The sequence below is a fragment of the Schistocerca piceifrons genome, chromosome 2 (assembly GCF_021461385.2).
Source record: "Schistocerca piceifrons isolate TAMUIC-IGC-003096 chromosome 2, iqSchPice1.1, whole genome shotgun sequence".
NCBI classification, from domain to species: domain Eukaryota; kingdom Metazoa; phylum Arthropoda; class Insecta; order Orthoptera; family Acrididae; genus Schistocerca; species Schistocerca piceifrons.
The window spans coordinates 60,782,672-60,797,327 of record NC_060139.1 but is presented as its reverse complement, the minus strand read 5'-3'; positions in this window follow the sequence as shown (position 1 = coordinate 60,797,327).

The following is a 14,656-nucleotide window of genomic DNA, read 5'->3' as shown; positions in this document are numbered from 1 at the left end:
GTGTGTGATGTCCTTAGGTTAGTTAGGTTTAAGTAGTTCTAAGTTCTAGGGGACTGATGACCTCAGAGGTTAAGTCCCATAGTGCTCAGAGCCATTTTGAGTAAATCGTCGATTTGCCTTACCCACAACATTACCGTTACAATTGAAGCTATTCGTAAATGTAATCCCTGAGTATTTAGTTGAATTTACAGCCATTAGATTTTTGTTATTTATTGAGTAACTGAAATTTAGTCCACCCATTTTAGTGCTCCTGTGACATCATCTTTCTCATTATTTAGAGTCAATTGCCATTTTTCGTACCATACACATGCTTTGTCAAAATCGTTGTGCAATTTGTTTTGATCATCTGATGACTTATAAGACGGTAAATGATAAAGTAATCTGCAAACAACCTAAGTGGACTACTCAGATTGTTTCCTGTATCGGTTTTTAGATCAGAGACAGGAGAGGGTCTGTAACACTTCCTTGGGGAACGCCAGATATTACTTCTGTTGTACTCGATTCTTTAGCTCAGTTGCTATGAACTGCTTCTTTTCTGACAGGAAATCATGAATCCAGTAACACAACGGAGATGGCACCCCATAGTTATGCCTTTTGTTCTAAGAACTTCTTTTAGGTCCACTGGTTTTAAAATCAGAGGTACGCCTTTTCTTTTAAAACATTACTCGTATTAGTATTCATAGACTATGTCAGTTAGAAACTAAAATTTTAATAGAGCGTCTTGGGGTTGCCATATCGGAGATATGATGAATCAATCTCTGTGCAACATTAGTCATTTCACATCTGCTAAAAGAGAAAAAGGTGAAGTAAATGAAGCAGCAGTGAACAGCAGTGCGTTATTGACAATCTGGTGGAACTTTGTACTTCACATGGCGGGGCAATGACAGCTTCCAAGTTCTGTCCACGTCTGAGGGAAACAAGAAAATCGATCATTGCTGACACCTGTGTGAAAAAATGAGAAATGCTTTTTATCTGGCCATAATTAAAGGCATTTTTATCGTTTTATGTTCATCTTTTTGCCGAAACATGTACCAGTGTAGTACGGCGCTAGTTTAGTAGATTTCTGTTTGCGTCATACATGGTAGCGTCTTCTTCTCTGCAATACGGATCTCTTTGTTTTCAAAAATCACTTTAAAATACGAACTTAATGGTTTTCAAAAATCGCTTTGAATTATAATATATTTGCTTCGTAAATTTAGAATCTGTTTACTGATATCTCACTGTCAAAGTGCTAGTGCTAATCTTCGTCCCAAAATTTAGTCATATAAGGACAACTTCCTCGTTTTGTAGAGTGAGTGTATACAAACGATCTATAACATTAGAACAGTCAAACTATCGATCGCAAATCCACGTATTAGGAAGGAATGTATTTCAGTGGAATTAGCTAAATCCGCTGTGTGTCGATCATAACATAGTAAGTGTACCAGAAGAAGAATATTTTGGTAGCGTCACCTGTGCTATGTTCAGAACGACCGCATGCCGTTAGTAGTCGTGTGTGAACCGATAGGTTGCTTCGCCGATACCTCCGCCACGCTAGGTAGCACACTGTTAAGACACTTTCCTGCATTCAGACTGAGCAGGGTTCAAAACCTCGACCGGCGGTCCAGTTTGCCGTAAATAGTTGGCGACATACAGTACGATTTCCTTGCGGTGAATTGCTCTAATTTTTTCTCCGTATCCTTGTCTAGTCCTAATTTCTGATGCATCGCTATTGCTCGTGAACCCCCCCCCCCCCTCGTCCCTTCCTCCTGCTGCTGGAATACAACAAACCGTTGACGAACGGTTCGCTAACTTATCATCTATGGGGATACTGGAAAACATACAGTTTACTGGTACAGTAATCTATTGAAATATGGACCCCATTTCGTACAGCAGTGCCAAAATTATTTTTTTTTATCACTGACATTGGACTTCACGTACACGTTAGCCTGTAAGCTTTTTCTTATGCAGTAACTGCACTGTCAGTATTTAAATAGATAAATTAGATTGTGAGGCGCCGTAATATTGTATTGATATACACATTAGTGGACTAAGTAGAGATATTCAGACATTTATTTAGTTTTCATTATCCCATATATTTTTTATTATCCTATATAACAGGGAAAGCATCGCAAAGAAAGTCCCAACATGGCGAATTTAGTGTCCTGGAATCTTTTTTTCAAGATCTCTGATGGTGGGATGCAAACGACGGGAAACATACAATGTACTGTAATTCACAGCATTCTTGTCTTCCTATTAAAATAGAAGAAGCTAGGCACAAATACTTTTTGTGATGGGCGGGATAAGTGCAGCAAGCAGCTGGCGTTGCCATTTGCAGATCAAATACATCACTTACTCTCGAAAATGACAACCTGTAAGGTCAGAAAGTTGGTGCAGGGGGATTTCCGAGAGCAGCAAGAACACTCTTCTGGCCTCCGAGAAGGTAGTTAGCAAAGTTTGAGCTACGGTCTCAGAAAATCATATAACAGACACAATTAAGGCAATACACTAATAGTGAGACCTAACGTTTATAAGGAAATAAGCTTGAAAGAAAGATAAGTTTGACACTGAGACCAGATAAAAATTAGTATCAAATGTGTCTATTCCGGGGGATTGAAGGGGACTGCCGACCTATGGCTTGTATGATCAGAGAAATCTTTTTAGGAAGTAGCTGAATGTGCGACTTGCCCAGGTTTCTCGCTCACCTTCCAAGGAGACGTAGTAAAGTTCATTTTTAGAGGTGACTTAGTGCTATTCATGTTTCGTGTAGGCCTGGTGGACTGAACAAGGGAAGACAGCTATCGCTGAAACAATCGGTTTTCGATGATAGGGTGAAGTGGAGTAAGTGTAACCACATTTTGGCATAGTTCAACTTTGACACCAAATTGCCAACTTGTTATTGAAGATATGATTTTGAAATTTCTCATGCTTAACGTTTGACTTATTGACTTTTAAACAATCTACATTTTGTTTTTGAAAAAAGAAATTATATGGTCAGTTAATTGTTTTCAAAATTTTGTGTTGTGAGGTTACACTTGCCCCATGGTTCGGGGCAAGTGTAACCCCGCATTGTTGTACCCATACAGAGCATTGTAAAAGAGACTTGGGGTAAGTGACATAATTACCCAATTTTTACTGAATTTGAGGATTTTTAAACTATTAAAATATCTTAAATTTTACTCAAGATATGAATTTGTTTGCAAACGCCTCTTTGTATATTATGAAATACACAGATAATGTTAGCTAAACTAAAAAATAAGTATTAGCGTAAATCATAAAACACTGAAACAGAATGCTTCATAGATGATTTATTTTTTTTAGGCCAGTAATTGATTAGTTTAAATTCTACAAAAGTAATATTTTGTCTTTAGTAGGCAATTTAACAAAAATAATAAAATATCTAGTATCAAGAGAAAAGAAAAATTCACTTTATAAGTTCACTTTCTATTATTTTTCATGGTAATTGAACTAAAGTTGTTGGCAATTTGTGTTTAACGCTAAACTGCCCTAATTCAACTTATTATATTCACAGTTAGGCCCTAACTATTACTTAGTCACTGAATGTTGTATGAATCAAATGTAACACCAAATGTCAGGTCTCCCCTGCGACTCAAAGTAGGCTCAGGCAGCACTGAAATGACATCAGAGGATGGAACTTCCATCTCATCTCTTCTATCAGGCCAGTAGAATGTGGTGCCATGCTTTGTCTTATTTTTGCATCTGAGGAAAATCACTTCTGGATCTCCTAAATCACTAATTTTGGTAACTTGGCCAATAAAATGAACTTTCTTACATTTTGTTGCAAAAGCTACCAGAACATAGTTTACAACTGTAATTTTATCTTTGGCTTCAAAAAAGTTTGGCTGTTTTTCTACTTCACAGTTTATCATTTCTTTTCTGAGATTGTCCAGTGTTGTTATGGTCCCATTTTCTTCATCAGTACTTATTAAAGATAGGCCTCCTTCAGTTTCACCTTCTTCACTTGTTGATTCAACTTCCAGTCTTTTTTTCTTGTTACCCACATGAGCAATCGAGGACTTTTTTCCACAACAATCCGAGATGCCATTTCGAATAAAGTAACAGCACTTTGTTTGGAAGATTTACTTTTCATTACCAAGCCCTTTTTTATGTCGATAATGCTTTTTCGTTTTGCTTTCTCCTTATTATTCTTGTTTCCTTTAAAATCTTTTTCTTTATAGATGTCATCTTGAAAAGTGATAACTTCAGCTCCTGGTGCAATCCTTTTCTTCTTTGTTTTACCAGTAGGACTACACTGTCGGACTGTGTCATATTTTATAAAAGGAAACGTGGTTTAAAAATATAGTAGACTTAAATAAAAAATTAAATGTGTCTCACACAAACTCAGTAGGCCTACAAATCCAGCACATCAGGTATTCTGGTACCCATATGTACAGGAAGGCCAGTTTAGTTGATCTAGTGTGATAGCAAAATCGAGGTTACAGCTTAAATAAATAAATCTGTTCCGGTAAGTTTGTTTGGGGCAAGTGTAACCCCCCCCTGGTTACACTTGCCGCAGCCTGTTGGTTACACTTGCCCCACATGGGAAAAAATTGGCGTAAGTGTAACCATGCCCGGCATATCAAGAGCTTTATCAGTAGAGTAAAATGAATCTCATATTTGAAATTGTGATGCAAAAGTTAGTTAGTAACCAAAAAATTGTGCAGTTATCTTTAAAACTGCAAAAATGACAGACCACCAAATTCTGAGCATGTCACTCACTCGCAGAGCGAAAATGTAGACGTCAATTCAAGTCCAAAAATTAATTACCAATTTATGTTAGATTTGACAACTTATGGTGAAATATAACAAAGAAAGGAGTAAATTAATATGTGTGATAGGTCAGAGGTAAAAATACAGCTTCTTTAAGGCACCATAAGCTGTGGTTACACTAACCCCATGGCTACACTTACCCCACTTCACCCTACCTTTTGTTTTCGAAGTCAGATTAACTTTACTATTAAAACCGCTCAAAATAACAGATTTCTGAATAATCAGTTTTCGGTCTTTTATTTCTATTATTTCCTGTAATAAACGTAGAAGTCTTACAAAGATTGCAAAATTTTGACTTTCTCAGTTTCAAGATACATAAAATCAAAATATTAAACTAAGCAGTGAAACAAAAGAGAACTTACCTTTGTCCATCGTTCGCTTCTTTTCTTTTGATGATTTACTCGAAAAATGGTAAGTGGTTCAATATTACAAAAAATTACTACAAAAAAATTCACAAGTATTCTTATGTTCTAATTTTGTGAAACCCTGCTCAAAAACCACGTTATAATCAGAGATCATACCACTACTGGGGAATTACGGATTGTCGGCAAGAAAGTGTCAAACCTGCAGTTATACAGACATTATTTGTTCTGTTTTCAAGCGGTACTAGCAGACAATGGCATTAGAAGGAAGGCAAGCTTTGGCCGTAATTTTGATGGTTTATTGACAGCAAAATTGCTTTTCGATCACCTAATGATCATCTTCAGTGCTTTAGATTACAAATTAAAGCTCGTAGGCAATGGTGTGAAGTTGTTATCAGTAACCAAAGCTATCAATCGATCACAATAACTCAGTTGCCTACAAGCTTCAATGTGTAAGCTAAAGCACTGAAGATGATTATTATGTGATCGAAAATAGATTTTGCTGTCAACAAACCATCAAAATTACGGCCAACGCTGACCTTCCTTCTAATTTCATGTATGCGGTCGTTGTGCGCACAGCACTCTATGGAGTCGCCAATCAAGATAAAAAGCCATATTGTGTGCAGACACAGGCAGCAGATCAGGTAGTTTCTATTTTTTAGTATACTAAGATTTAACTATTGCTAAGTTCTTAATTCATTATTGTTACCATAATTAGTATCCTCTTTTATTACTTTATAGAAGTGACAGAGGAATCCTTAAACCTTCAAAGTAAATGAAGTATTGCACTTAGTTGATACGTCACTTCGTGCAAAGATTTTCAGACTAGGGTCGGTGCCATTCTGCAATGCAGCGGATTTCCGGCGACGACAGTGACGCACTACAGTATAGCCCGGGTGGGGGATAGTCTTAAAACAGTGAATATACACGCGTTCTACCTTAGAAGTCACGCCACTTGATAATAGGGACATTAGTTTCTCGGCAATGCTGTACCAGTTCTTACCCCATGTGCGTGTTGTCCGTTTTCGTCGGCAATAGTATTTAAAATAGGACTGGCCGTTTTTCTCATTCTCTACAGTGACGCAATATTCCGAAACTATGCAAATTATACGAATAAAAATCACTCCTTTTTTTACAAAAAAAATTATTTAGCAACGAATAATTTTAGCACTGCTGCTTTGGATAGTTAATGTTTCGGTTTCTTTTACTTGGTTATTAGTAAAAACAAGAAAACACCTGTCACAACCGAAGTCATGCAGATACTAAAAAATACTAGTTATTCAGTACCAACTGTCGGTATCGGTTTTAACCGTCCTGTTTTTTCCATTACTAGGCTGAACAGGGCAGAGTAATATGCAGACTTGGTAATTTGTTTCGGTGGTGAAAATCGCTTCCCTCCGCAACGCGCAATGTAGATTTATGCTTCTGTTACGAAAGTGATATGTTATGGATAGAATTTTTATGAATCATATGTTAAACTACCATTAGACCTGCTGATACTTGCAATTGTGTAGTAATGCTTTTAAAAGTGGGTTAACGATGACGCTGTAATAAACGTAGATACAAACGTGGTTTTATTGGAGTTACCTTCGCGAAACGGTCAGAATATTACTATCAACGTAATTATCATAATTTCAGCCAACTTCCTTCCGTTGAATGAAGGCCTTTGCTTACAGCGACCAACAGAGAAGTACGCAGATGTATTAAGGCTTTCCTTTCTCCTCTAGAGAAGGTCGAGGCTATCCATGGTTACGAAATAAAACCTTCTAGTTTCTCGTATTATAGTATGATCCTCAAAAAAAAATATTTTTCTAGGGCTGTTACAGATGGACCCACTACTTAAAGACTGAACACATCATTCAATGTTCAGAAGCAATATATATATATATATATATATATATATATATATATATATATATATATGTGTGTGTGTGTGTGTGTGTGCGTGTGTGTGTGTGTGTGTGTGTGTGTGACAAAGGGCCGGGGAGACTACATAAACCAGCGCCCAGCTCGGCAGAGATTGGAAAGAATTGGAGTGTATAAAATCGTTCAAGAGCGAAGACTGCGTAAAATATTTCTCTATTGAAGACAACCGATTTGAACGACATTTGCTCTCATCTTCAGATCTTAAAATCTTTTTGCTGTAAAATTTGTTCATTTTACGCCGAACCTCACACACAGGATGTAAAGAGGATATTAACCAGTACATTAAAAAGATTTGTAATCGCTAAAATATGCCTTATAACTTGCTGATTTTTATCCACTTGACGTTTGGTGCGTGAGGCTCAACATAAAACGAATATGTTTTATAACAAAAAGATTTTAAGACCTGAAGATGACAGCAAATTCTGTTGAAACCGTTCTTTTAAAGAAATATTTTATGCGATCTTGTCTGTTGAATGGTTTTTTACAAAACAGGTCACCCTTCAATATTCTCAAAATGAGAAAAGTCCATCGAATTTGAGGATCGATAAAGCAGAGCCCGTGCCACCTCTCCCTTAACCGTCGTCCCAGGCTCCTAAAACAACCGCGCAGCAAGCAGCCACAGACGCCGTTGTTACCTACCGAGGAAACTCTTTTTGCGTTCGTTCTCCGTAACGATTCATATGGCTCTGAGCACTATGGGACTTAACATCTGTGGTCATCAGTCCCCTAGAACGTAGAACTACTTAAACCTAACTAACCTAAGGACATCACACACATCCATGCCCGAGGCAGGATTCGAACCTGTAACCCGTAACGATTCGTCATTCCATTACGAACTGACGAGAATAGCCCTCAATTTTTTGTTACCGGTGTAATATAGACAAGCTTGCAATTTCCAACATTTTCTCTTGTGGTGGAATTATCTAAATCGATATGACAAGAAATAAATAAGAAGCATTCTCTGTTTTTATTCATGGTGTTCTGTGCTCTCAATTCGATAACCTGTACACCAGTGCTTAGTGGCTCACAAGCCACATTCATGTCTCCGCAGCGTTACCATACTCGAAAGGCGTAAGCACTTTTAAGAAAATATCTAAGTATCTCTTCTCTTTGAACTACCCGCTTCAGATAATTTTATGTGCCAGGAGACGTAAACGCCGCAACGCTCGTCCGGCGGAAACTGGTTATTCCAGAAGAATAAGCCGACAGTGGAATCGATACGCCAATATTTCATTTCTTCCAGGAACCGACTTACGAAGTAACAATCTCACAGGTACTCAAAGCTTGCCAGGGGTCGGTAAGCGGTCGACAACAACGCACACTCCAATCAGCTTAAATAATTAGCTGGAACATTTACTTGACTCGGATTCAGCTCTAGACACAAACACGAATATATTCTGTTGCATGTATTTTGTTAGATACACACACGGGGTTAGATACGCTGTTCGCATTATAATTATTAATTTTTTTGTCTTCAAAATGAACAACTTTGCTGAGTATTTCCAACTTCTATCCAAATCTACCCATTGACTGACGGTGTTCCCATAGTAATCACTCGTTGTCTCATGCATCGTATACGCCGTTTTCACTGATGTTTCGCATCGCTTCACAATGTTAATGTGGCAACTTTAATTACACTGGAGACCATTTGTTACCCTTCTCACGCAAGCGTGCGTGGTGCGGCATACAGCACACGCATAACCACAAATTCCCCACATATTATTTACTCCTCTAATTGAAAAAGCGTCCATGCTTGAAAGACTCCTTTAATTGGAGAGTGGAAAAGGAAAATGTTTTAAGTGCCATTTTATCGCATAACATGCTTTCAGTGCTATTTTCTCTGTGCTCTGCTGTATGACTCTAGACCTGTTCCAGGTGCCAAACCATTGAGTAAGCTTTTCAAAAGTGAATTAGTAGCTGTAGCACGGTCTTTCAGACAAGATGTGCCTGTTGGGTACACTTCTAGCAGTTATAAACTTAATGTTGCGTTTCTGTACATATTTTGTCACAAACAAGGCGTGGTGGTGTAAGTTCCTATGGGACGAAACTGCTGAGGTAATCGGTCCCTAGGCTTACACACTGCTTAATCTAACTTAAACTAACTTACGCTAAGGACAACACACACACACACACACACACACACACACACACACACACACACGCACACACCCACACACACACACACACACACACACGCACACACGCACACACACGCCCGAGGGGGGAAGCCGCGGGAGCTGTGGCAAGGCTCCATAGACTTTGCGGCTACCTTGCGAGACACAAATAAGACGTAGTATCTCAGTAATAATAGCACTCGAAACAAAAACTTTCCTCCTTCCATTGTGCCAAAAATTGAAATATTGTAGACCGCACCTCTTTGTGAAATAGAAACAGATTTCTGCAAAGTAGAAAAAAGCAGGCAGCCACTGTTAGTAATGAAATTTAATAACACAAATAGCGCCACTACCGGTATCGAACCTACAGGCTCATCTTCAGGTGGCTCTTCACGTCTATATTGTGGCTGATTTTTGCATTGGTTGCTGGTAAAGAAACAATCAACAACAAATCAAACGTAAACCAAACAAGTGTGGGTAATGTAGACATGAGAAGCCCCCTGAAGATGGGCCTGTCTGTTAGAAATCGGTAACGAAGCTCTCTCTTTCCAAGCATTAATCCCAACTTTACCCCCCAGGGGTCCACAACTCTTTTGTGGATACGTGCGTGGCGAGCACGGGGTCCCGAGCCATTGCAGCCTTCTTTCTCTCCCGGGCTGCATTTCCTTTCCCTTCCCCTCCTTTCCCCTCCATGCTCCTTTCCCCTCGCCCTCTCCTCTCCCTCTATTGGTGTCCTTGCTTATGTTGGCCCCCGCTATCCTCATTGTTCTGTTCGTTTTCCACTCCGGCTTTGTTGCGTAATCGTCTCCTCCTTTTGGCATTCCTTGGTCCCCCTCTTGGGTTTGACCTCCATTACAAAATTTCTCCTCCATAGTGTGAGCCATTTGGGGAAGAGCACCTTACCTAGTGTCTCCGACGTGCGCCCTCCTAGTACATTCCACCTTTTCTTTCACGTCGTTGTTTGATTTTAGGGTGCATAGCCAGCACGGTAGCCAGCCCGTGTGGTGGGGTCGCTATGTACCCTTTTGGTTGAGCCCCCTGAACACACAGGAATCACACTTCTGATACCTGAGCTGTGAGCTCCTCATGCATGCCTTGGAGTGGTTGCTCGTCATCCTGGAGCATCGGAACTCCCGGCAATGGCCGCCTTGCCAGACGGCCCTTGCTGTGGCTGGGTGGCGCCCGTGAGGAGAGCCCCTGATCGGAGTGGGTGGTATCAGGGTGGACGCTATGCCGATGAAACGCATACGGGTCCAAAACTCTGGCCGTTCTTCTGCGGCTGTCTCTCTGCGTGGTACTGATTCCTCAAGTGCTGCCTCTCTTGCCCCTTCGGCCTTCCCTTCCATGGCTACCCCCTGGGAAGAGGGTCAGGCCCGTCGTCTAGGGGCAAAACCTTTCCCCCGTTATCTAGTTTGCACCAGGACTGATGGAGATACTTTCACCAGTGTCAAACCTTTATTCTTTGTGGAACACATTGAAGACAAGTTCAGCGAAGTGGACTCCCTGAGCAAGATGCGGTCGGGTTCGTTGCTGATAAAAAGTGCTTCGGCTGCCCAATCTGCGGCCCTTCCTGCCTGTACCCACCTTGGCACAATTCCTGTGTCCATTACCCCTCACCAGTCTCTAAATATGGTACAAGGTGTGATTTTTCACAGGGACCTCATCCTTCAAACTGATGAGGAACTTCGGGACAATCTCGGACGGCGGGGTGTTCACTTTGTTTGGCGTATTCAGAAGGGTCCTAAAGATAATCGTATTGATACTGGTGCCTTTATCCTGGCCTTTGATGGGGATACCCTTCCTGAGAAAGTTAAGATTATGGTCTATCGCTGTGATGTGAAGCCGTACATCCCACCTCCTATGCGGTGTTTTAAGTGCTTGCGTTTTGGCAACATGTCTTCTCGCTGTTCCCAGGACCCTCTCTGTGGTGACTGTGGACGTCCACTCCATGAGGGGAGTCCCTGTGTTCCCCCTCCTGTATGTGTAAATTGTCATGGTAGTCATTCTCCACGTTCACCAGATTGCCCAGTCTATAAGAAAGAAAAAAAGATACAGGAGTATAAGTCCCTTGATCGTTTAAGCTACACAAAGGCCCGTAAGAAATACGCACGATTGCACCCTGTGTCCATGACATCTAGTTACGCCTTGGTTACATCTTAATCCCTTCCTCCCCCTTCCTTACCCCCATCCCGGACCCCTCTCCTTCCCCCCTCCCCTGCGGCTCCCACACTTTCTCCTCTGGGCGCTGCTCCCCCTCCCCAGCCGGAGAAGTGTCCCACTCCTTCGGCGTCTGCCGGTCAAGGGCGCCTCTCCCGGGATGCCCCTTCCCGGCACCTTCCAGGTCAAAGGTCTGCTGCCATGCGGCGACCGCGAGAGCCGCGGTCTATCGGCCCCCAGGTCCCCCGGTCTCTTTCTGTTCCTGATCTTGCTGCAGCTGGCTCCTTTATGCCACACAGCCCTCCTCGATCTCAGCCTGAAAAGAAGAAGAGACATAAGTCCCGGGACAAAGAGCCTCTGGTGTCACCGGAGGTCGCTTCCCCGCCTTCACAACCCCCTCCTTGTCGGTGACGGGTGGGGACCCGGCGGTATGACTGGATTTAGCGTGTTCAGCCCTCATTTAAACCATCGTTCTGTGGTTCTCCAATGGAATTGCAATGACTACTATTGTCACCTTCCGGAATTGAAATCCCTTCTTTCGTCCTACTCTGCAGCTTGTGTGGTTCTCCAGGAATCTCATTTTACTGATGCTCACTCACCGACCCTCCGTGGGTTCCGTATTTTCTGTCGAAATCGGGTCGGACCCTTGCGGGCTTCTGGTGGCGTTGGTCCGTACAGACATTGCTAGCACGTGGATTCCTCTCCAAACTACATTGGAAGCGGTTGCTGTTAGGGTCCACTTAGACTCTGCAGTCACAGTTTGCAATCTTTATCTCCCTCCTGACAGGACTCTTACACCTGCTGCCTTAACCACCCTTCTTCAGCAACTTCCTCCTCCCTTCCTCCTCCTTGGGGATTTTAATGCTCATCATCCTTTGTGGGGCAGTGCATTTCCATCTAGACGAGGTCTTCTTATAGACCAATTTATTGCAGACCACGACCTGTGCCTTCTTAATGATGGCTCCCCTACTCATTTCAGTGCTGGTCATGGTACCTTTTCTGCCATTGATCTTTCTCTTTCTTCTCCCTCTCTCCACCCTTCATTACACTGGTCGACACACGACGACCTTTGTGATAGTGACCATTTCCCATTGATTATCACGCTCCCTTCCCGCTCCCCGATGGACAGGTTGCCTCGTAGGTCTTTCCAACGCGCCGATTGGCCTCTATATACTGCACAGGTCGAGTTTTCTCCCTCTTTGTCGGGTTGTATTGATGACGTCCTACGTGACGCGTCTGACGCGATTGTTCGCGCTGCTAATCTTGCTGTCCCGCGCTCATCTGGACCATTTCGTCGCCGGCAAGTCCCGTGGTGGAGTACGGCCATTGCCATTGCCATCCGTGATCGCCATCGAGCTTTGCAACACTTTAAGAGGCACCCATCCGTAGCCAGCCTTACTACCTTCAAGCGCCTTCGCGCTAAAGCCCGTTATTTAATCAAACAGAGCAAGCGGATATGTTGGGAACGATTCGTTTCTTCCCTTGGTTCCACTGTCCCTCTGTCACGGGTATGGGCTACACTTCGCTCTCTCCAAGGTTGCCATCGGCAGTCCACCCTCCCAGGCCTTCATCGCCCAGATGGCATTTGTACGGACCCATTAGTTCTCGCATAACATCCTGCGACCCATTTTGCAGTGGCATCAGCGTCAGCCTCCTATCCAGCTGCTTTCCTTCATCAAAAACAGCAGGCTGAAGCCCTCACCTTATGTTTCACCACTTGTGAGTCAGAATCTTACAACGAACCTTTTACTGAATGGGAATTTCTTTCTGCTCTATCTTCTTCTCATGATACGGCCCCTGGCCCAGATTCCATTCATAACCAACTGCTTCAACATCTCAGTGCTCCAAAACGGCAACATCTTCTTCAAGTGTTTAACCGTATCTGGCTCCAGGGTGACTTCCCTTCCCAGTGGAGGGATAGCATTGTGGTTCCTGTCCTTAAGCCTGGTAAGAACCCCCTATCTGTTGACAGCTATCGGCCAATTAGTTTGACCAATGTTGTTTGTAAGTTACTTGAACCGCTGGTAGCCCGTCGGCTCACTTGGGTCCTCGAATCTCGGGATCTATTGTCCCCTTACCAGTGTGGCTTTCGAGAGGGACGATCTCCAATCGGTCATTTACTTCGCTTGGAATCCGCAGTTCGGCAGGCTTTTTCCCAGCGCCGCCATTTGGTTGCAGTGTTTTTTGACCTTCGCAAGGCCTATGACACGGCCTGGCGCCATCACATCTTACTAACCCTTCATCAGTGGGGTCTTCGGGGCCCACTCCCGATTTTTATCCGCCAGTTCCTGATCCATCGGTCATTCAGAGTTCGAGTTGGTACTGCTTTTAGTTCTTTACAGACCCAGGAGACAGGCATCCCACAGGGTTCTGTCTTGAGTGTCCTTCTTTTCCTCATTGCTATCGATGGACTTGTGGCCTCTGTCGGTCCCTTGGTCACCCCTGCCCTGTATGTGGATGATTTCTGCATTTGGGTTAGTTCCTCCTCGATGCCATCTGAAGAACGGCAGCTCCAGGTGGCTATACGGCGTGCCTCTGCATGGACCCTCTCACACGGGTTTCAATTCTCTCCTTTAAAATCGCGGGTGGTCCACTTCTGTCGCCGTACTACGGTCCACCCTGATCCAGAGCTCTATCTCGCTGCACAAAGATTGCCTGTGGTTCCACAGTTTCGTTTCCCGGGTCTTCTTTTCGACAACAAGCTCACTTGGCTGCCCCATATCAGACTCCTGAAGGTAGGATGTTTCCGTAAACTCAATGTCCTTCGCTTCCTTGCCCACTCCTCTTGGGGTGCGGACCGTTCCCTCCTCCTCCATCTTTATCGTGCTCTAGTTCTGTCACATTTGGACTACGGTTGTCAAGTTTATGGTTCAGCTGCTCCTTCCACACTGCACGTGCTGGATCCCGTCCACCATCATGGTATCCGTTTGGCCACCGGTGCCTTCCCTACTAGCCCTGTTGATAGTCTCCTGGTTGAAGCTTCCATCCGTTCTTCTCCCACTCATCCTTCCTATTCTATCCTGTTCCCAGACCATGGACGTCGCCCACCCGACTCCCGCCCTCGGGCGGGTTTACCGGTTGGGCTGCGCCTTGCGTCTCTTTACCGTGATTTTCAGCTTCCTTCTTTGTCCTGTCTTCCTCGCTCCCTCCCCTCCGCCCCTCCTCGAATTCGAATGGATCTCCGCCGCGGTCCGAAAGATTGCATCCCCCCGGTGGTGTTCCGTTCCTTTTTCCGCCTAATTTTATGGGAGTTTCGGGATGCTGTTGTTTTTTACACTGATGGCTCTAAATCTGCTGATCATGTTGGGTATGCCTTCACGTCCTTTG